The sequence below is a fragment of the Mixophyes fleayi genome, chromosome 11 (genome assembly GCF_038048845.1).
Source record: "Mixophyes fleayi isolate aMixFle1 chromosome 11, aMixFle1.hap1, whole genome shotgun sequence".
Taxonomy (NCBI): domain Eukaryota; kingdom Metazoa; phylum Chordata; class Amphibia; order Anura; family Limnodynastidae; genus Mixophyes; species Mixophyes fleayi.
In genome coordinates this window covers 83551091-83574199 of record NC_134412.1, presented here as the reverse complement: position 1 = coordinate 83574199, position 23109 = coordinate 83551091, and positions in this window count along the sequence as shown.

The window sequence follows — 23109 nt, the reverse complement described above, 5'->3', positions numbered from 1 at the left end:
ATAAAAACATAACCTCATGGGTGTATTGGAAGAACTTCTTAACTTCTAATTATTTTTAAAAGGTTGACAGTTACATCTAATAACTTGAAGATTTAAACCCAGGCAACGCCGGGTACTTCAGCTAGTTTGGTATTTGTAAGTAGGACATTTAGACTTACTTTTACAAATAGAAATGTAATGCTAGCTTGCATATTATGCTTTGCGTGAATTTCCTTTATGTGTTACTTTCTAACCTATTAATCATTTTGACCTCCCCAAAGTTATGAAACTGAACAAATTGTTTTCTGTATCTCTTGCTACAGCACAATTTAAGTGGTAAACAGATTTTTTATTTTCTGTTTCTTTAAGATCTATACATTATATTTTGCTGAGTAATTACTTTGATAATACCAACTATGAGAATATTTTTAGAAATTATCATATGTATTACCGTATATTAGAAAAGCAATAATATATTTGCTACAACAGTGCTGCAGGCAGTCCGGTTATATTGTTGGTTTATTTATAAAGTGACTGAGAATTGCTTCATTTGAATTTCGGCATTAGGTTGTGTGGTCCTATTGCAACGTTTTCTGATTTTATAGAAGCACCAGTGAAGTTGTTGCACTGTGCCTTCACTTACTCATAAAAAATACCCACATTTAAAGCAGTCCCTTCTTTGACATCCTCAAACTTGATGGCTTCTGCCTCTGTTCTAAATTACAGTTTGTTTTGTGGGGTCCCAAACAAACCAAGCACTTCAGCCACAATAGTGGCACTCCTTTGTCGCTGGAGTGCTTGCTTTGTTAAAATGTGCATGTCCTTTACAATATCTTACATAAGGGTAGGTGGGAGGGCCCAAGGACAATTCCATCTTGCATCACTTTTCTTTTCTGCCACTGCTGTGTGGCAATGTTTCCTAGATGTGCTATGAACTGCCTTGTGTTTGTGCCAGTGCTCTGTCACTTAGCATCCAGCCAGGTCGCTGCAGTCTTTGTCCGAAAGCAGATGAATATAATATTGTGACATATGAGGTGATCAATATTGACTGGAAATGACTGAAAATTAGTGTTATTGAGATTAATAATAATGTAGGAACAAAGACAGAGCAACATTATTTGATTTTAGCATATTTTAGCTATTTTTCTAAGAAAATACAGATCCAAAACCAAAACACACAGGGGCTGTTTTGCCAAAACCAAAACACGAACTTAATCCAGATCCAAAAACTAAACCAAAACCCAAAACACGGGGGTCAGTGAACATCTCCAGTTCTAATGGCTATAGTGTAGTAACGCACATGGTACTAAGACCTGCACTGGGTTATCCTCCTGTGGTCGAAGTGGGTCGGTATATGGTGGCATGCCAATCCGCCACTTCTACTTCTGTTTTGATTGTAAACCCCAAATTCGATTCACTTACATCTTCCATACTGCCACTTCAAAATTACCACTTCAACCAGTGTCCCCATCCTGTGGATGGCTTCCTACTGGGAAAGACTCATTTTTGAATGGTATCCTTCATTAAGCAACAGTAGTTTATTCCTCCTTCTAGGATATTCATGTGTTCTCTCTCTCCTGCTGGGAGTTTATATGAATTAGTGGGGGAGTTTTTAATTGGGCTTGATGACCTCTTGTACAGTATACAAGTGTCTTCATTGGCTATAACCAAGAGGTAAGATCTAGAAGTGCACTAGATAACAACGCCGGGGTTTGCGTTGATATTCCGCAGACCTTAAATTCAGATGGTGTGGCGGAATAAGAGGCATGGAGAGGCTTAATACACTTTTTTTAAATAAAATTTGCAGAGACATGTAATTATCAATTTAATATAACATTTACAGCTGTATTGGGAATCATTTCTTAGACAAATGTGCAATTTTATAGATTCCACATTAGTAAGAGGTCACTTTATAGTACATTTGGAATGGAATCAACTTAAGTAGGGTAAGATACCAGATAGCCACAGGGGATATAAAAAGTCCTATTGAAAGTGTCAAATTATACAAAACGGTGCTTCCAGTGGTTTCGTTTAAATGAGAATAAATAGGATGGACTGCAATATCACGGAAGATTACCTCTTGTATAATAAAACATCTTAATTCTTAATTTATAAACTTTAAGTAGTTTCAGTTTCATATTACACACGCAAATGTTGAGAAAAATTATAAATCTTGGTCAACCTAATCAATCTATTGATAACTGCATAACTCCCAAAATTTGGATTTAGGGAATCGGGACAAATTGCTAAGAGCTTCCGAGCCGCCCCTAGACCCCCTCGCATACAAACACCCCATCAATGCTACACACATTGAAGGAGTGCTACACAGCACCATTATTTTTTTTTACGTTCTGCAGTGGATTGAACAGACCTCCCAACTTTCCGGCCCATGGGCAAAGCTATCCATGGGAGGAAGGGAGAGAGGGAGAGGGAGGGAGAGGGAGGGAGAGAGGGAGAGAGAGATGGGGAGAGAGAGATGGGGAGAGAGAGGGAGGGAGAGGGAGGGAGGGAGAGGGAGGGAGAGAGGGAGAGGGAGAGCGAGGGGGAGGGAGAGTGAGAGGGAGAAAGAGAGGGAGAGAGAGAGAGAGAAGGAGAGAGGAAGAGAGGGAGAGGGAGAGGGAGAGGGAGAGGGAGAGGCGGATTCCTTAAAAGAAATCTCACCCTAAAACTAAAAGACAATAATGCTCTGTTCCCATGCCATGTCATAAGTTGTCATGTTCATTGGTGACTATAATAATGTGGTCAAGGATAATGATGTTTTATTGTGGTCAAGGAGCTACATACTTTATTATTAATCCTAAAAATGTCATTATTTGAATCATAAACTAAGACACCAACGGCTTGTAGTGCTGAACTTTTTTTCGCTCAGGCAAGGGAGTATTAGTTATTCACCTAAACCAGCCCATATAGTTAGACCTGTGGGTACTGCCAAGGCTTACCTATGCTTGTCAGAGGTTGGTGTGACAAAAGGGGGTTCTATGTCTATAAAGGCCGAAATCAACAGTCAAGTCAAGAACAACAGCCAGATAATGAAATTGAAAGAGAATAATCTAGTGAAATAGGATTCAAAGCAGAGATGCTGAGTTTAAATTAAAAAAACAGATATTATTAACACTAATTAGAAATTTCACCAACTTAATATATGGTAGCTCAGCTTCGGAGATATAGGACAGGGTGCGGAAAACTAGAGTCAACCTCTCAAGGCCAAGCCAAAATCAAATTCTTTGCTTCTCTGAAATGCTAATAAAACTCAGCGGGAAATGATTGTTAATAGTGGATCAATGTGTATGTGGCCATTGCTTCTAGACACATTTCTATGTAATGTTAAAATCTATTTAGTACAGTAGTTTCAAACAGGGGTTTTGATTTCAATGACTCATAAGTCCTTGATGTTTTCACAACTTATCAGTGACTTTGGGAACGCTATGCAGCTTCTGTACCATGTGAGTCATACATCAAAGCAGTTGTACCTGTAGTTAAAAATCCTTAGATACAGTACTCCAATATTGGTATTTGCTTTCTATTTAACAGCATAACCATGTATTTGTCATGTACTATCCTGAGAAATGGCAGCGTGTTGGTTTTGAAACCTGTTGAGGATGTTCTACCCAGTCCAGCTGTTTTTCCAACTGCCACTGTTAATTTCAGGTGGAAACAAGGTTAAAATAACATCTGTTCACACATTAATGCAGAAAAATGTAATTTATGATTTTCCTTTCAAATGTGTTTAAGACCAAAGGGGTACCGGGTCCATTGTGGTAAATGATGCATGCAATCCAGGGGTTTCCTCTTCCTTTAAGTACCGTGCCTGTGCCGACACTTTTAATGCTGTTTACAGACAAACCTCAGAAATGTAATTAACTATCTCTTAAAAATTGCACAACATTCTAATGCTAAATATATGTGTCTGATAGATATAAAGAACAACATACAAGGTTAGACATCTAATAGAGATGTACAAGTTTTTGTCAAAGGGGTTCTTATACCGGCTCTGAAGTCTGGAAATTTGCGATAAATTCTCAAACTTTAGAAATGTACATTTTTTTAGCTACTTTGAGCTAAGCTAACAAACCACGTTGTACCCCCAGATAAGTTGCAATTTGAGGTAAAACATTTGTAATTTATAATCTTTGCAAAATGCATTTGAAATAAAGGGATTCCCTATTAGTAAAGGAACACATTATTATATTCCACCTACATTTATTTAAATGAGTGCCAAACCGAACATTCTCCTCTTTAGGGCTAGAGGATTGTGTGTAGTTTGTATAAAGTTTACCCCCACAACTGCATCATTTGCCGATGTCAGAGGATTTTGACACTTCCAATGTGACAACCTATTACGCTGAAATTGGACAGAAGAGCCTTCAGCCGCAAGTAACGTTAGATACTCACTTTTAGAAGGTGTATCTAACCATTCAAGCGACTTAGTCACCAACTGCTATTTTTCAAATTCACACCTTGGGGTATATTTACTAAACTGTGAGTTTGAAAAAGTGGAGATGTTGCCTATAGCAACCAATCAGATTCTAGTCATCATTAATTTAGTACACTCTGCAAAATGACAGCTAGAATCTGATTGGTTGCTATAAGCAACTTCTCCACTTTTTTCAAACCCGCAGTTTAGTAAATATACCCCCTGGTCTACTAAGTAGATATTTAGGAAAAAAAAAAGAGAAGTCTTTAAGGGTGGACTAATCTTCTAATAATGTTTCTTAATTCAATATACACACTGAGTCTTGCCTAATTTTGATGCCGTCTTGTATAAGATAGAAGCATCCAGTGTATGACAAAAGGGAAAGTAATTGAGAAGTCCTGCTGTAATTAATACGCAATCACTTAATGTTTCTGCGGTGAAGTATTCCTATGAGAATCCTCTAAAAGGTTGACCTGCAGATAGCCATCATGAATATGATTAGTGCACCATTTGTAGACTCCCGCACGCAATTTGTGTTCTTCTTGCTACTGATTTTTTTTTATTTCTTTTTTGAGACATAATAGCAGAGCTTTTTAAAGAAGCATATGATGTCTCTCTAACCTCTTATTGACTTTGGCTTCCAAAATCAATTTGTTTTATTAGCTGATGAATCTCTTCAAAGACTTTCTGTACAGATCCTAGATAAATTATTTAAGCAGTAAATTGTTTCCGTTGTAGCTGTTTTACACTATAGTGATTTAATAGAATGCCACACAAAGGATAGGTTTTGGAACAAGGTCACTCAGTGTGAAATAATTAAGTATTAACATTCCGACTTTGAAATGACTGCAGGGTTCAACTCATGTGCAACAAAATAAAACATTTCAACGCGACGGTGGGATCGAGAACTCTCAGAAAAGTCATGTGGGGTTTTTAACTTTTATTTATGAAGGGTGAAATAAATGTTTGACTTTTTAATTTCCGACAAGTACAATTTAAAGATGGATTGTAGCGGCGGTACGTGTAGTAATTGCAATACCAACAAATTAATAGCCTGCACATACAAAGCTAAAAAGATGCAATTAAAATTATAACCGTTTTATCCTGTGATGGAGTAGAGACTTTGCAAGCTTTCTTTTTCCATAACTTTTAATAGCCTGTCTGGAAAGTTTCATATGAGTCTTAAGTGTGCTGCAAAGTTTTTAAAGATTCCAAAAAAATAAATTGGTCAGAGAAGTTTATGCTGTTTTTTTTTTTTTTTTTGTTCAATTTTTTTTTATTGAGGTATAAAATATCACATATACAATTAAATGCATTATGAATAAATACATATTTTCACAATTCTCATACAATTAAATAAGTCACCAACATCCCTTGTTTCCTCTTCCCCAATAACCCATCCTATCCAGGACCTAACTATTAGAAGGTGGAGATAAAATAATCGGAGGGTCTGCTGAAACCATTCTTAACCCGTACCACTCAGTATTGTGGAAACTATTCCAAAGTTGTGTTCGTATAGTATGAGGTAAGAGAGTTATAAAGCTCTCCCATGTGCCAAAGAATTGCTTTACTCTAACTTCCTTCTGCAAAGACGTTTCTATCCAGTCCATTCGGAATATGTGATAGAGCTTTTCTTTAAAAAGGGAAAACATGGGAGGCGAATCCTGGGCCCAGACCTGGAGTATGCTCTTCCTGGCCGCAGCAGAAACTGCTAATAGTAGTTTTTTGCATCCTTTACTAACTTTACAAGTATTTGGAAGTATTCCAAATATCGCCCATTCCGGAGACAGAGGTGCATAATTTACCAGGTGTGTGTTAGAGAATCTCCAAATCTGGGTCCAGAATCGTTTAATTGGGGGACACTCCCAAAAACAGTGTGTCAAATCCGCTCTTGGAGACCCACATTTCGGACAACAGTGTGATTCTGATAGACCTATCTGAAATCGACGAGATGGAGACAGATATGCCCTATGATAGATATTTAGGAACATTTCTGTGTAGGTCATGGCCGGTAATATTTTAATGGAATTGGTCAGTGCCTTTAAAAGAACCTCTGGTGTCAGGTGAGGAAATTGTTCCTGCCACAATGAAAGGCCAGTTTTAGAATGGTTATAGTCAAATTGGGTACGTAATAGGGAATAATGCTGTGAGATGGCTTGACGGGTCAGGGGAGGTCTCGAAAGCATAGCCTCTAAGGGATTATCCCAATCCTCCGGAGAGATTTTACTCAGTACTGTATTAATGTAATGTTGGCATTGAAATATTGCTAGATGATAAGGGGCTAGTTGTGGATAAGTAGAGCTTATTTGAGTATAGGTCATAGGTTTTCGCGTATTTGCATCAATTAATGATCTTATCTTAGTAATTCCTAATTTCGCCCAGTTAGTAAATGGGAAGGAAGCTGATCCGTCCTGAAAGTTAGGGTTGTTTAATAATGGGAGGTTCATTGAAATATAAGGTCTTAAATGGTATATGTGGCAAAGCCTATGCCAAAGTTTACGCACAGTATACAAGATTGGATTATTTATAGTTTGAGTTGGAAGATCTTTTTCATGTAGATGAATAAAGGCTAATAAGCTAAGGTTAGGAATGAAATTCTGATCTAATGTAGTATTAGTATAAGTATCCGTGTTATGCAACCAGTCTTTAAGGTGTCGCAATTGGGCCGCTTGGTTATATTTGGTAGCATTTGGTAAGTTCAGCCCTCCTCTATTTTTTGACTGTTGTAATTTGATCAACCCAATACGCGGTTTTTTGGAATTCCAGATAAAACGTCTAAATTCTGTATCCAATTTCATTGCATCTGATCTAGTCAATAATAAGGGTAAAACTTGTAATGGATACAATAGTTTAGGAAATATGATCATTTTAATTATGTTTATTCTACCTCCATAAGAGAGGCAGAGATGTTTCCAACCTTTCATCTCATGTTCCACTACATTTATCACCCTAGAGATATTAAGGTTATATAGAGAGTGAATATCTCTTGGTAGTTGGATGCCCAGGTATGGCATGGCCGACCTTGCCCATGTAATGGGAATATCCCTTGCCCATGTTGGGACTATGACACCCTTTCCCAGATACATAGCAGTAGATTTTTCAAAATTGACAGAGAACCCCGAGACAGAACCAAACTCCACTATTCGGTCCATTAGAGATCTAAGAGAGACTTCAGGATTAGATATGTAGATCATTACATCATCAGCAAAAGCTGTAATTTTGATTTCCTGATCTCCAATCCTTATTCCCTCCAACTGCGTCCAATTTTGCAAGACTCTGAGCATAGGGTCCAATACCAAATTAAAGAGTAATGGAGAAAGTGGACACCCCTGGCGAGTGCCTCTATACATTTCCAGTGGGGAACCCTTGATACCATTGACCAATAGAGATGTTTTAGGAGAGGTGTAAAGAAAGGCTACAAGTGCTCTAAAATCAGTGTCAAAACGCCTGCATGAAAGAATTTCCTTCAAAAAAGGCCATGCAACAGAATCAAAGGCCTTTTGGGCATCTAGACTAAGGATCATGTTTGAGGTGGATCCCACATCTGAGGCCACAATCGCTGAAATGGCTGTCCTAATACCTTTGACCGAGTGGCGTCCTGCTACAAATCCCAACTGATGAGATGTTAACAACCCAGGAAGGATACCTTGTAAGCGGTCTGCCATGATTTTTGCTAAAAGTTTGTAATCTGTGTTTAAAAGAGTGATAGGGCGATAAGACCCCTCCATCATAGGATCCTTACCTGGTTTAGGGATAAGGACTGTATGGGCCACATTGAACGATGGATATACAGGACGTTCCCTATGTATTTTTGAAAACAAATCTGCTAAAATATGAGCCAGATCTCCTTCAAGGACCTTATAATACTCTGCTGTAAAGCCATCTGGGCCTGGTGTTTTATTAAGTTTCAAATGTTTGATTACAGTCTCTACATCTCGGGAAGTAATATCTTTTGCCATAGCTTCTCTCTGTTCTGGCGTTAGTGAAGGCAATTTGGCCTCAGTCAAAAGTTTGGACATTAGTTGGGGATTTGGTGTAGAGCCCTTATATAAGGTTGAGTAATAAGTTTGGAAGGTTTCTAATATCTCTTCCGACTTGGTAAGAATCTTAGAAGAATTATGGGCTTTAAGGGCAACTATATGACTTTTACGTTTCTGAGGTTTGGTTATGTTTGCAAGTAATTTGCCAGCTTTATTTCCCCATCTAAAGAATTTATTTTTTGAAAAATCAATTTGTTGTTTTGCTTGGGAAGTCAAAAAACTCTCTAAGAGTTGTCTCGCCTCACGATAAGTTGTCCATGACACATCCGACTGATCAGAAGCAAATTTAGCATATGCCTCAGCCGATAATTTGCTCAAATTATCATAAATTTCCCTAGCCTTCTTACGATGTCTAGACACATACGCAATTATGTGTCCCCTCATAACTGCCTTTGAAGCGTCCCAGAAAAGAATTTTGTCATCCCATTGGTCAATGTTATCATCTAGGTATTCAGCCCATCTGTGTCTTAGAAATTGTTGAAAGTGGTCTGAATTGTATAGGTAAGTAGGAAATCTCCAATGTCTAGGTCTCTGTCTCAAGCTCGGATTCTGGATCGTAAGAGAGATCATTGCATGGTCCGAAATAATTATGTCAGCAATGTCTGCCCTACGAACCCACGGCATTAGGGTGTCCGTGACTAACAAGTAATCTATTCTTGAAAAAGATCTATGTACACTAGAGTAGAAGGAATAGGATCTATCTGTTGGATTTAGGAGGCGCCACGGATCAACCATGCCACACCTGGACATCAGGCCAAAAAAACACTCAGGGTCCCTTGGACTAGTTGTAGAAGATGCCTTTGACCTATCGTACTTTGGATCAATAACGGAGTTAAAGTCGCCTGCTATCACAAGGTTAGGGGTGTCGCGTTGTAGGACTAATTGAATTAGGGACTGGTAGAAATCACGTTGTGATCCATTGGGGGCATAAATATTCAAGAAGGTATATTTTTCATCATTGATTTGTAAAGAAAGTAGTAGATACCGACCCTCAGGGTCTATGACTGTATCTAGAACTGTGTATTGGAGGTGTCTAGCTATTATTATAGCCACGCCTCTGGTTTTTGTTTTATATGAGGCCGAAATGCAATCTCCAATCCAGCTTCCCCGCAGGATATAACCATCATCCTTTCTCCAGTGTGTTTCTTGAAGAAACGCTATATCGATATGAGCTCTTTTAAGGTGAGTAAGGACTTTTTTACGCTTAATAGGAGAATTAAGCCCACCCACATTCCAAGATGATAAATTGAGGGTCTGCTGAGTATTAGGCCCATGGGAATCTAGCTGTGTAGGCTGCATTCCTAACCGATACCCACGGTGGGGCAATTAGTCAAACCAAAGGTGTGCAGGGTGAGATTGCAGACCAACCCCCCCAAAACCATCAATAAGTAAACTTGACCCAGACCATGGGATTCACCACCCCACATTTGTAAACTGAGACATTGGATATTTAACCATTTTGTGAAATATGAGAACAAAACATATAATGCATTACATTTTCTATACCTCAAACTTTTTCTTAACATTTTCCTAACCAAATTTTGCGTGTGATCCCTGGGAGTGTTACCAGAGATCACAGAATATTCAACAATAAACATTTGTAACATAACTAAATATATACGCATATACATGTGTATACATATAGAGAGAGTTTACATTAACAACATAAGCAAGAATCACAGTCACTATGTGATTTATCAGCCTTTTAACATCTTATCTAAATCTAGACTGCTATACCATTCAAGTTGGTGCATTAGAAGGTGAGCGAGCTCCAGCTGGTGACCTTGAATGCGGAGTAGGCACTTGAAAATGACTCTTTGCCATCTCCGGAGTTTCAAAAAGTAATGTACGACCATTCTCCACCACTCTGAGCTTAGCTGGGTACATAAGAGCAAAACTTTTATTATTACCAGCCAAGAATTTGCAAATTGGTGCAAACTCTTTTCTCTTCTGTGACAACTTAGCTGAATAATCCTGGAATATTAGTATTCGGTGACCCTCGATCTCCAATTGTTTCTTTCTCCTAAATGCTAACAATATTTTCTCCTTATCTTTGAAGTCTAAAAATCTAGCCAAAACAGGTCGAGATCTAGCTGAATTGCCCTCCCTAATTGAACCCAGACGGTGGGCTCGTTCTATTTGTAAGTTGTCTATTTCGTCATGTAAATTGAGAGCAACTATTAGGTCTTGACTAAGGTAAGAGGATAAGTCAGGCCCTTTCACCGATTCTGGAATACCAATAAACCTAAGGTTATTTCTTCGACTACGGTTTTCCAGATCATCAATTTTTTCTTGCATTTGTGACCATCTGCGCGAATCTTGTTCAGATCCGTTTTGCAAGGCTAGAACATTATCCTCCACATCGCTGGTACGTTGTTCCAGCGTGTTAATTCTAGCCGTGTTTTCTGTTATTTTGGCAATAGCCGCATCGAAGGTATCTTGAATAGCTCCGAATTTTTTGTCTATGATAGGAAGGAGGATATTTAGAATAGTTTGAGCCGTATCTGTACTTGCAGTATTTGTGCATTGAGTAAGAGGAGTTTGATTCCCCTCCTCCACGTCCCCCATTGAGAGGGGCGAGGAAGGAGAAGAAGCATCTTTGCTCGCTCCAGATTTGTTTCTGCCCGTCTTACTCTGATCCAGCTTGCTGTTTGCACGCTTGGATGAATTTTTGCTACAATATTTTTCCATTTCTAAGCAAACCAAGTACAATTATAAGGCACTAATCTAAGAGTCTGTCAGAGATTATTATATCAGAAATTCAATAACATGTGACTAAGGTTATATTGTAAACTCTCTCTTCTTATTTTTAAACTAATCACATATTAGTGGAAAAAATAAAAAATATAAGAAGTGTTAAAAAACAAAAGTATTCAAATTACTTTTTTTTTTTTTTTTTTTTTTTTTCCCTCTGTAGTGTCAAGACTATACCATCGCGTAAGAATATTTGTATGAATTATCGATTTTGACACTTATTTCAGTATTTCAGATCTAATAAGCAATATTTAGTATTAAGCAACCAAACACATATAATTATACGTATCTAACTTCAGGAATGTTGCAATGATTATCTGTGTTCTACAGGCCCGCTTGTGTGGCCGAACTCCGGGGAGAGAATGAAGAGACTTGTTAAAACGCGGTCAGCTAGGTGTACCGCCCACCGGAAGTTCCTGTTATTAGATATTTAGTCAGTCATTTAAGCAGGGTGAGTTTCGAGGCTTTTAGTAGTCATCAGCCATGGAAAGATGATGAAGCACAACGAACCGCTCTGTTGTATATACTCTTTTCAGTGGTAGTGATGTAGCTTGTACTGAGACAGATTTGTTATGGAATAAAAGATGATCCTTGAAGCAGTACAATAAATGACCACTAGGTGGCAGAGTTTGTTGATTGTAGACTGCTACAGGAGGTAACTGCTTTATAGAGCTTTCGTGCAGAGAGATATGACAAATCTGCTGTAATTATTAGGATTGAGGTGTTGTCATGTATCATGTGGCCCCTTTGGTAAATGATTGGAGCTGCAATGCTATCAACACCAGCAGGTTATTGGTTAGTATTTCCACAGCTATTCTGCACTGCTGTAAGATAGAATCTTCGTTACAATGCAGCTAAACGCATGGGAATTATCAGTATCCACAATGTGAATCATCTGTGCTGAATCAGTGTTGGTGCATCCTCCCCAGAATTGCTGGATAAGCCACTTAGCAGTATTGATGTTCACTCTCTCCACCTGTCATGTAGCCAGATTTGGTGTTAATAATGTATTGGGGCTTTTCAGGTATAGAGGAAAAGGCAGGTTCCCCTCCACCCCCACTGCATACCTCTTTATTCTCCACAACGTCCCAGGATGGCTCCCAGCAGGCACCACGAGGTCTGATTCACCGGAAGAGAAGACAGTAATGGCGTTCTGCCACTTCCGGTTCTACTCCACCGACACCACGCAGCTCCCAGATCACATGAATGGCTCCCAGGCAGAAATCCCGGCGTCTATGCACCTCGCATGGGGGACCAGGCTCTCTCCTCTGAGATCTCCCCTCAGCCGTCAGTCCCTCTTAGCCGCGTCTCCTCTCAGCTCTCCAGGGCAATCTCCGCTGTCCCGCCTCAGCCGCTGAAGCGCTTGTCAGGTGAGCGCTTTTCCCCACACAGGATTTGGGGCTTACCTGTGTGATTGGGGTTCACTCAATCCGCCACTAAAGTGAGTTTTCCACTCTTTCTGTGCGGAGCTCCGTGCAGATGCGGCCGTCTCGCTCGGCTTCCAAGCCACGCCCCCTATGCTGTTTTTTTAAAAACTTTTACTTTTACAGTATGCACTGTTGTACCTTCATGATTCTGTCTGTATCACTGCAGACATAAGCAGTTAAATAATACATAATAGACACTACAGGCCTGAGTCATTAAGGGGAGAAAAGCAAAAAAAAGGAGTAACTTTGCACTTTGGAAAAACCATGGGAGGTAAATTTAAAATGTGTGGACAAATTTATAGTTGGGATAAGGCATGTCCTAGATCAACTTTAAATTTCAGTGTAAAAGTAAAGCTATTAAGTATTTGTGTGTTACATGTAAACACAGCCAACATTTAACTTGTGTGCAAAATAATAAACTAATTTGCCCTTGCATTGTAACATGGTTTTGTCCAGGGTCAAATGTACTCCATTCTTGCCTTATTTTCGTTAATAACTCAAGTCCAAGCACTTATGTAAAAGTTCTTAAATGATAAAATCCAATAAAAAATATAATTAATGTAAAACATACAATTATTCAATAGAGTTTCAGGTATATGATGCTTGAATGTGAACCTGGAACGATAGGGATGCTAAGATTCTGGGGCCTTGAAGCCCCCAACAGGAACATAAATATTTGATGCAGTGTACACTATAAACACAACTATTGTAACTCCATATTGTAGATATTTATGGCTAGAAATTTTGCATTTTTGTAATTATTTCCATAGTTTTTGCTGCCCCTCAGAACCAGAGGCTGGAAGCAAATGCCCAGTTTGCCTCATTCCTGGCACAATTCTAATATTATGCTATCAATTTATTCTATTAATGCTTAATTTGATATTTATTATTTATCTATCTCCAAAATGCCTGTAACATTCTATGTATAGTGATACTGAAAGGGGAGACACACAGGACCTCATTAAGAGTTGGACGGAAAGTCCGTTTAAGAAGTGTAGGAATGGGAGTGTGCCGCAGCTTGGTAGGGTATTACAAGTGGCAAGGAACCCCAGTTGCATCCCACCCGTAATACCCTATCGACAGGGCCACCTTAACTACATTATGGGCCCCCGGGCAATGCAGTGCACCGGGGCCCCTAAATATAAATTTATACATATATATATATATATATATATATATATATATATATATATAGTGTGTGTGTGTGTATAAAAAAAATATATATATGTAAAAAAAAGTGATTTTATATATATATATATATATATATATATATATATATATATAAAATCACTTTTTTTTACATATATATATATAGGGGCCCCCTTAAGTCTGATCCCCTTCTCTTCTTTTTTCCGTGCTGAGTCTCTCTGTTCTGCGCTCCTCTGTGCTGTGCTTGCAGTGAATGTTGGGGCGTGACATCACGCCCAACATTCACTGTGAGCACAGCACGGAAGATGGGACCAGGACGGGAGCCGGATTGCCAGCTGACGTGACCGCAAGGTAAGTATTTTCTTTTCTTTTTTTTTTTTGCAGGATTTTTTTTTCAGCGCTGCCTCGGACTGCTTTCCTTGCTCGCAGGGCCCCCGGGCACCTGCCCAATGGAAGAGACGGCCCTGCCTATCGAGCTGCAAGCAGTTCATGCAGCTAGCTAACCGCTTGCGCCACCTGATTCCTGCCACACAGTTTTAGCCCTTTTTTGACGTGTGTTGCGTCTGCGCCTCACTGCGACTAGGATTTACTTACATTGACGCGCCTTCACAATTCCGCGTTCCGCCCATTCTCTCGTAGTGAGCCTCCAGCTGTTGTAAGTGTTAATTGCGTCCAAGATGTTGGCAGATATGGTGCACATGCGTGATGGTGTTTTTTTGTTCGATGCGCCTAAAACGGACTTTGCGTCCGAGTCTAAATGAGGTCCACAATATCATGCAAAGCACACTGGGCTCGCTTAGCAAAGTGCATGGTTTTGCACCGGTGCGCCAGAAGTGACGTTCAACAATCTGAAGAAGCACCCTGGGAAAAAGTGTAAATGTCCATCCTCCTTCCTGCAGAAATAGGGCCCAATCAGGACCCACTAATAACATCACATGATTAAATGTCACCACTGAAGTTAGTATTAGAGCAGTATTAGAATACTACGGATTATGTGTTTTGTATACAATACTCATGTGAGGGTCAATAAATCATTAAACGACCGTACAGTGAACCACACATCAAAGCTCCTCGGGGTCTGCAAATGTATTGACTTATATTATTATTATTATAATTTTTTATTTATAGGGCACCACTAGGTGTCCGTAGCGCCGCACAGGGACAAACGAATTAAAATACGAGGTGAGACAGCACAGTACAGTAAGAAGTAAGCACAGTAACTCAGTAAGCTCAAAGCACAGCTAGAGAGGGCGGGGGAGGGGAGAGGGAAGATCCGTATATGACGGAGCCCAAAAGGAAGCTGCGGAAGCCGCGGATGTCAGGGAGACCCCCAGAGGGGAGAGGAGGGAGCGAGAGGGGACGGGGGTGGAGGGTCCTCGAGGAGGAGGGCTAAGTAGCTGGAGAGCAGAGTTAGAAGTGGTGGAGACAGGAGCAGAGATGGCCCTACTCAAAGGAGCGTACAATCTAAGGGGTGGGGTAGACAGACAGAGAGACACGGGGGAGAGAGGGAGAGAAGGAGGAACGGAGAAACTAATACCCAACTGAGCCCACCAATGATATCACATCTTCGAAAGCCACCACCAAGACTAGTATTAAAACGCCTGGGTCCCCACAGCATCAGACATGTCTGGTTTAGGACATATGTATTTGGTATTAGTATGGGTCTGACGTTGCCTACACCTCTCCGAATGAATGGTGTTTGGTTTTGTATGATAGTTCAATGTGTATCAATTTTTAAGGAGCAGTTTCTTTACCAGTTTTATACTACATCACATCTAAACATAGAATTGTAACAAACAATTGTAAAATTGTTTCCTGAGTAACGACGTGTGTCAAAAATACACTGTACTTTTACCCTAAGTTACATGTTTTCATCCTCTTTGAGCCTATTGTTACTTGTGTCTCTCTAATGTTGGCTACATAATATAATTAAGCTATCGATCCCAACACGTTAGTGTTGCAAAATGAACTTACATAAGGCTCTGTCATGGTTTGATCCCTATGGTTCAGATGTTTCAAGCCTGCCTGACCTATCGGTAAACATGCTATACCTACTTGTCTATGTTAGATGCATGTACCACTACAGGGGCAAATGTAGGATTTCTAGAGAGGGGTTTCCATGCCACACCACCAATGGGCATAACCAGTATACATGGGGGCGTGGCTATAATTTTAGACAGAGCTGGACTGCTCTCCAACTCTTCCTTTCCCCATCATATAGACACGCAATTTCTATCCCCATCATATACACAGGGCAAGCCACCTCAAGCATATACTGCCCCAAACTTGGCGGGGGGTACTAAGCACCAGAAAAACGTCCCTGGGTGTGCCCCTGAACTAATATGCAGGCATTGAGAACACGGATACCCTTGTACATACTACATCTGACCTAGAGCAACTGATGTCCCTGTCTTTAACACATGATTAAATATAATTGCCTATGTAAAATGTATATTTAATGATCCGGGTACTTAGTGTAGATTCCCAACACTAGTCTGGGGCGGTCATGTTATCGTGACCCACAAATCCTCTAAACCGGACAATTTTATTTATTTATTTTGGGTCCCACCTGTAGGTTTTGAGTGCTGTTATATCTGCATCACTGGTTTGCAGCAATTGAGAGTACAGATAGTTATTAAACAACCTAAAATGACTGTTCCGGTCAGATAAAAGTGTGCATTAGCCTGGGAAAATGTTATATTTTTTGGTATTTGGCACACTTTTTGTTTAGTACCATACAGGTGACAGTAACCATGCTACAGAGAATGCAAATTAGCAGTTCTGTGTGAGGTGTTTATTTCTGAACTTAAAGTCCATTATATTTAAATACCTGTTGCTGGTACTTGCCAGTCATTTCACATACAGTTGCTGAAAATCTACTGCCAGGGGAACATTGCGGTAATAGGATGGCTTAGTAGCTTGGTATTTGCAGAATAGTTCAAGACAGACAAAAACATAATAATATAAATATACTATTTTAATAATAATATTTAGGCATGTACAGTGTGGCCAATGGCTTCCAGAACAACACATATTTATTAGGAATGAATGGGTAATGTTTACAGAAATATAATATTGCTGCAACAAAATCAGAATCATTAGGTATAAATTGTGCTAATATAAACATAATTATAACATAAGAAGCTAAATACATTTTGATAAAGTTATTACAATTGTAGATATAACCAAAATGTTCAGCACACCCTTAAAACATATTGTTAAGCAAGTTTTTTGTTTGTTTGTTTATTTGAATCAATAATAAAGGTTTATGAATGATTTATCAAATTAGGAGTATGGGTCAAAAAATTGCAAATTCTCCCTCAGATTGAATTGCGGGAGATTTACTAAACTTTATACAAATATATCGCTTTACTTAATTACGTTTTAAAATAACTATCAAAATAAATTGTATAAATGTACAAGAAAAGCATCTTTCAAAACGTTCCCGTTTTACTGTGTGTGTAAATTTACCCTGTAGCCAATACGAAGTGAATTAATGGATGTTTTAACACTTATAAATGTATTAAATGTCTTACGCATGTAAATCTGAGAGCATGTTTTATGATATTGTAGCTGATGAAGTAGCATATCAAAACCATTTTCCTATATTTGCTGAAAGGGTATTGCTCAGTAAATGTGCCTATTTGTAAAAAAATAATAATTTCCAGTTGAATGGTTTAATGAGTATAGAATATTTCTAGGCAAGTTCAGTTTAGTGAACTGAAAGTACCACTAGACCCCCAAAATTTTGATTTCAGATATAAACCATTTAGGCAACATACCTTAGCTGACTTTACGCTGTAACGCTGTTAAAAAGTAGATTATTATCTTCTCACCTCATTAAAGACACCTTTTCAAGACAGTGTTCTAGTGGGATTTGATATAGATAAAATAGGCTGAGAGTGCAGTCAGTTGAGTTACTATGTTACTGTGACACTACTGTCCTGTTTATGAATCCACCGATTCAAACAGTGCTTTCAGCAAAGCAAGTTAGCTCTTAGGAGCCACTTTGGAGCGTACATAGGTGTATGGAGTGTTGGAAATTCCGAATCGTTGCACTGTGCAAAAGTGTCAACATCACATCAAAGTCCAATCTCCTACCATTGTTTAAAAAAAAACAAAAACGTATCTATTTACCAATATAATTTGTGTCTTACTTTAATTATGAGAATGGGAGTTAAAACTGTCTTTACTACAGGTGTCAATTGTGTTTAATTAATTACATTTATTGGAGTGTGTCTTGATATGTTCACCTCGAAGGAAAGCAATGGAAAAAAAAGAGTAACGTTGCTCCTGGACAAACCATGTTACAGTGCAAGGGGTGAAAAGAAGTTTATTATTTTGCACATAAGGAAAAGTAGAATAAGTTCAGCTAGTAATGTATTAGGAGTAGTATGGGGTTAGTAGGGTAGGATCAGCTAGTAAGCTATTAGTGGTAGTATTGTGTAAAGTAGGATAGGATCAGTTAGTAATGTATTAGTAGTAGTATGGGGAAAGTAGGATAAGATCAGCTAGAAAGGTATTAGTAGTAGTAAGGTGTAAGTAGGATAGGATCAGTTAGTAATGTATTAGTAGCAGCATGGTTTAAGTAGGATAAGATCTACTAGTAATGTATTACTAGTAGTATGGGGAAAGTAGGATAAGATCAGCTAGTAATGTATTAGTAGTAGTAGTATGTGGTACGTAGGGTAGGATCAGCTAGTAATGTATTAGTAACAGCATGGTTTAAGTAGGATAAGATCTGCTAGTAATTTATTACTAGTAGTATGAGGTAAGTCGGGTAATATCAGCTAGTAATGTATTAGTAGTAGCATTGGATCAGCTAGTAAGCTATTAGTAGTAGTATGGAACATGTAGAATTTCAAGGTTCTGAGGCTAGGGTTAAGTCTTGTTGCATGAGGAAGGGAATTCCGTAGAGCGGGTGCAGCCTTGAAGACGTCCTGTAACTGGAAATGAGAGCAAGTAATGAGTGTGGATTTGGGGTCTAGTTGGCAAGACATTTATCTGCATGGAAAGTAATGCGCTGTTCCTAGACATTCTTACACACTTAAACACCTAGACACATTACAAAACTCCTGTCTGGAAAATCTGGACAACGTAAGCCTCTTCCCTGTTGCCCTAAAGATAAACGCCATCCAGCCACCATATTTATACCAGCAACATGCCACAAAACAAAGGATTATAAGAAAAGACAAGGAGGCCACACTCACATATTGCACCAGTTAAGCTCTCTAAATTGATTTATACTGGAATATTATGAGCATGATTCCCTTATCAATATTTTACAAAAGACATCAGAATGAGACAGAGTAAAATGATAACAAGCGATAAACCTGTTATTTCTTCCTCTGCTGGGACATCGTTCAACTTGTTAAAGCCAATAGACATTTTGCCACCTGTAAAATCCCTTCTGAATCAGGTATACAGTGCGCACTGGAGAATTGATCTGAGTCACACACACAGTTGTCTGGAACAATCAGTTCTGTTTTACTGAAACTGGTATACTAATATTTATACAGAAAACATGGCATACCCTCTTGTGGTTACATAGTATAATAATTAACACAACCCTTTACATTGTAGTTATGACCTTCAATCAATTGTACAAAGACATCTGTAATTATTTCTTACTTAGAGCAGGACAGACAGATTATCTTGTTTATCTTTCCTGAAAATGAGTTATATCTAAGTTTTTGGAGCAAAACTGCTCATCCTTAAAACAGAAGTTGTTAATCTAATTGGAATTCCTTTAGCTATGAAGGTCTGTAGTTAATAATTTTTAACTAATTGGCTTCATCATCATCATCATCATCATTTATTTATATTCTACATTAACTATTTCTATGAAAGCTATATATATATAAGATCATAATTACTTTTACATACTCTTTCTCTTCCTTCTTCTACCTTGTTTTATGTTGCTGGACACAGCTCGGAGCAATGTTTTGTTTTGCAAAGATTTACTGAATTTGCCTGATGATTGATGAATATTTCATATGGTGATCTAATCAAAATTGTCCACCTGCTTAATTACAAAAGTTATATTTCATTATACCTATGAGTTATTTTAATGAGTTATGAGATGTATAGACAAACCTGAATTCATTATTTACTTTGTAAGATGGCTCAAAGGGATTGTTCTCTTTAAGATACTGTTACAGACGGTGTTTGCTATGGTTCCCGACTCTGACTTTCCATAGCTCTGAAATAAGACTATGTGGAAACTTATTTTTGCTGTAGGGAATGCGCTGTTTCAATAGTACCCCCAATGTGGTGTATAGGGTGGGAGGTTCAGATGCGGTGGTCTTAAAATGGACAATGCCTTTAACATCACCTCTGAGGAGGTACAGTACAGTATTCCTTCCTACTTTTAATAGGTTGCCAAATGCAAACTCCAAGTGCCAAATTTAAACGATGTGCCCAGTTTGGCCCCAGTTCGGTACCTTTGCTTGAAGTTATGATACTGGAATTTAAGTCAGCTCTGATGTCCCTTAACTATCACAAGCACAATAACGGCTACATAAATAAAGGATAATGACCATTATATTCAAAGAAACAGATAAAGTGGGAAAGTTCAAATCGGGAAGTGTTTCCACCTAACTTTTTTACATTTACAGTGAATGATTTAATAAAGTTCATACACAGAACTTAAACTTGGGAAGTTATTGGAAATAATCTGTGAAATTTGTAACAATTTAGGTTTCTATCCAGATCCATTTATTTTGTTTGACGGGTCTTATGTGAAACTTGAAAAAGAAGCGTCCTTTGTAAAGCTCGACGCGCAAATCATCTGTGTTCAATATCCCTGATCCTTCAACTGGGTGGTTCCATAGCAACCTCGCATCAATCCTTCAAGCTACTTATCCAACTGACATATCCCATCTGCTGAACTCTGCTTCTGAAAGCACCAACCACTGTTACTCAGCTGAAAGGCTCCCACTTCCTTTCTTGGCCAAGGCTTAATACGCAAATCAGACAATGCCAGCAAAATAAGATTTTGTAAGACACCGTAATACATATTGCATTATTTACAATGGAAAGATGCTTTACTTTCACTTAATGTGTCCGCAATTCTGAATTTGCGCAGCTGGAGTTTCTATTGAGGAAAGGACGCCTGCTTTGTTGCAGATGTGATTGTTATAAAGTTGCCCATTTTTAAATTGATATATTGACTTTAAGAGCAGCGGGTGCTCCATATTCCGAACACTTATTTTGGCTACCCAGAGTGTGCACTTTTTAGGCTATACTGTAGCTACCTTTATTCAGAACAGCCATCATTTTTCCTTTAGTCAATGTACAAATAATATTTTACTCAGTAGGGATATCTATTGATTTACAACATATCATCCCTGTTTGATTCTACTAATGCTCCTTAGGTATTGAGTGTTTACATAGATCATTTTTACAACTTAGCGGTCAAGGGTTGGCGCTGCAAAATTTGGATCACTTGAAACATAAGGAAAAAATGGAATGGTTCACATTGATATTGCTTCACATGAAATAAATGGTGTGTGAAATGATTGATTGTTAGTATTACAAGGAAACATTCTCATTTCAATTTGAATTAAAACAAAGTACAGTACTTTTTCCATACTTCCCTCTGGTTTAAGTTGCCCATACGAAATCTGGCCAAAACTCCCATCTAACCCTCCACTCCTCAAGCGTTTTACAGTGAAGCATATTTTCTTTTGCATAGTTTTATATTCACATAAAACCATTCAATGCCCTTTAAGGATGAGTTTAACATTTTTGCTGCAAGTAATGTTAAAAATATGAGAAATTCACTTATTTTGTAGATATCTGCTTGTGCCTTCTACTGCAGCCTCTACTTTGTTAGCAATGTTTGAAACCTTACAGTTGCCACGGAAACCATTTTCGCTGTATTTCAACCCTGTTCCAAAAACTCATAAACAAAATGTAGCATCTCTGAGTGATAAGAGTATATGATGTGTGTATTCTAGGTATGAAGGCTGAAAGTACTGTATATTTCTGCTATGCTTATAATTGCAAAGTACAAGCTTATTAAGTGCTGGTAGTATCATATCTTTTTCTGTGCAGTAATAGTAAGGAAATTCTATGAAAACAATGCCTTAGTACTGTTGATATATAATGGATTGTATCATAATATTAGAATAGATAAAAACCTTCGGTTCAGCTTTCAACAATGGTTTTATTTATTTTTGTTTATGAAAAAACCTTGACAACAAGTCTGAAGTGATTGATGTATTGTCCATACACATTCAGAATTTTGCAAGAGTGCACACGAAAAATGCATTGACATGTCTCAACTGCATAATCCTGGGCGCGTTGCGTAACATAGGATGGTGTGTATATCTGTCTATCTATGTATATATATATATATATATATATATATATATATATATATATATATGAATGTATATGTGAGAGAAATAGGATAGAGTATATCAGGACATTTGTATAAGCAGCAGTCACGCAGTCAGGGGAGGGCTGGAAAATTTAGCCTGGGGGTAAGATTCGACTCAGCTGTTTATTAGGAATTTTTTAATGGGAAATAAATGCAGGTGACGCATTGCCCCAGCCTAAGGTGGCCCACTATGGAACTAGCCTGGGGGGCAGATTCCCTTCTGCCCCCCAGCCCAGTCTGCCCCTACCCAGAGAGTACAATTATTACATATATCACATATCAGAGACAGAATTTGGTTAAACACCCATCAATAGTCACTGCAACCATTTTCCCCATATTTTATCAAAATTATCTGGGCAGCCCTACAAAGGTAGTATAATTTAAAGTGCAGTAGCGAGCAGTTAACCATTTCTTTCCACTTCAAAGTTATGGGCGCTGCTGGCAGTTTTCAGTTTACGGCTATCGTGTACCTATCAAAGACTAACAGGTTGGACAGTACAGTATGATCAGGAGCTTGGTACTTTGGTTCATGTGGTGGACAACTGGATTCATGGGTATTGTTTTATATAAAACCATCTGTATTTTTTCCATTATGTAGTAACAGAATTTATTCATATGTGGACAGTGTGATACCGAAAGAATATCTTCTACATTTACTACTGTCCCTGCTCATAAATATATACTTACTAATAATTAGGCCATCCCTCTCTAAGTTTAGAAGGACCTAATGTCCAGCTCACAAATAAATAGCAGATGTCAAGTTTGGTTCCCTTAAGAACAAATATCAGTTTTTTTAATCTATCTTCTCCCCAGGTAATGAGAGAGACTGACTGAGCAAATTTGCCCCCTTTTAAATTACACTTTTCAGGTGTAACTAATAATTGGTCTGCTGTTTGACTGGCAGGTCACAAGACCCAAAATGGGCCCTATGAATGGATGCCCTTTATGTTTCTCCATTCA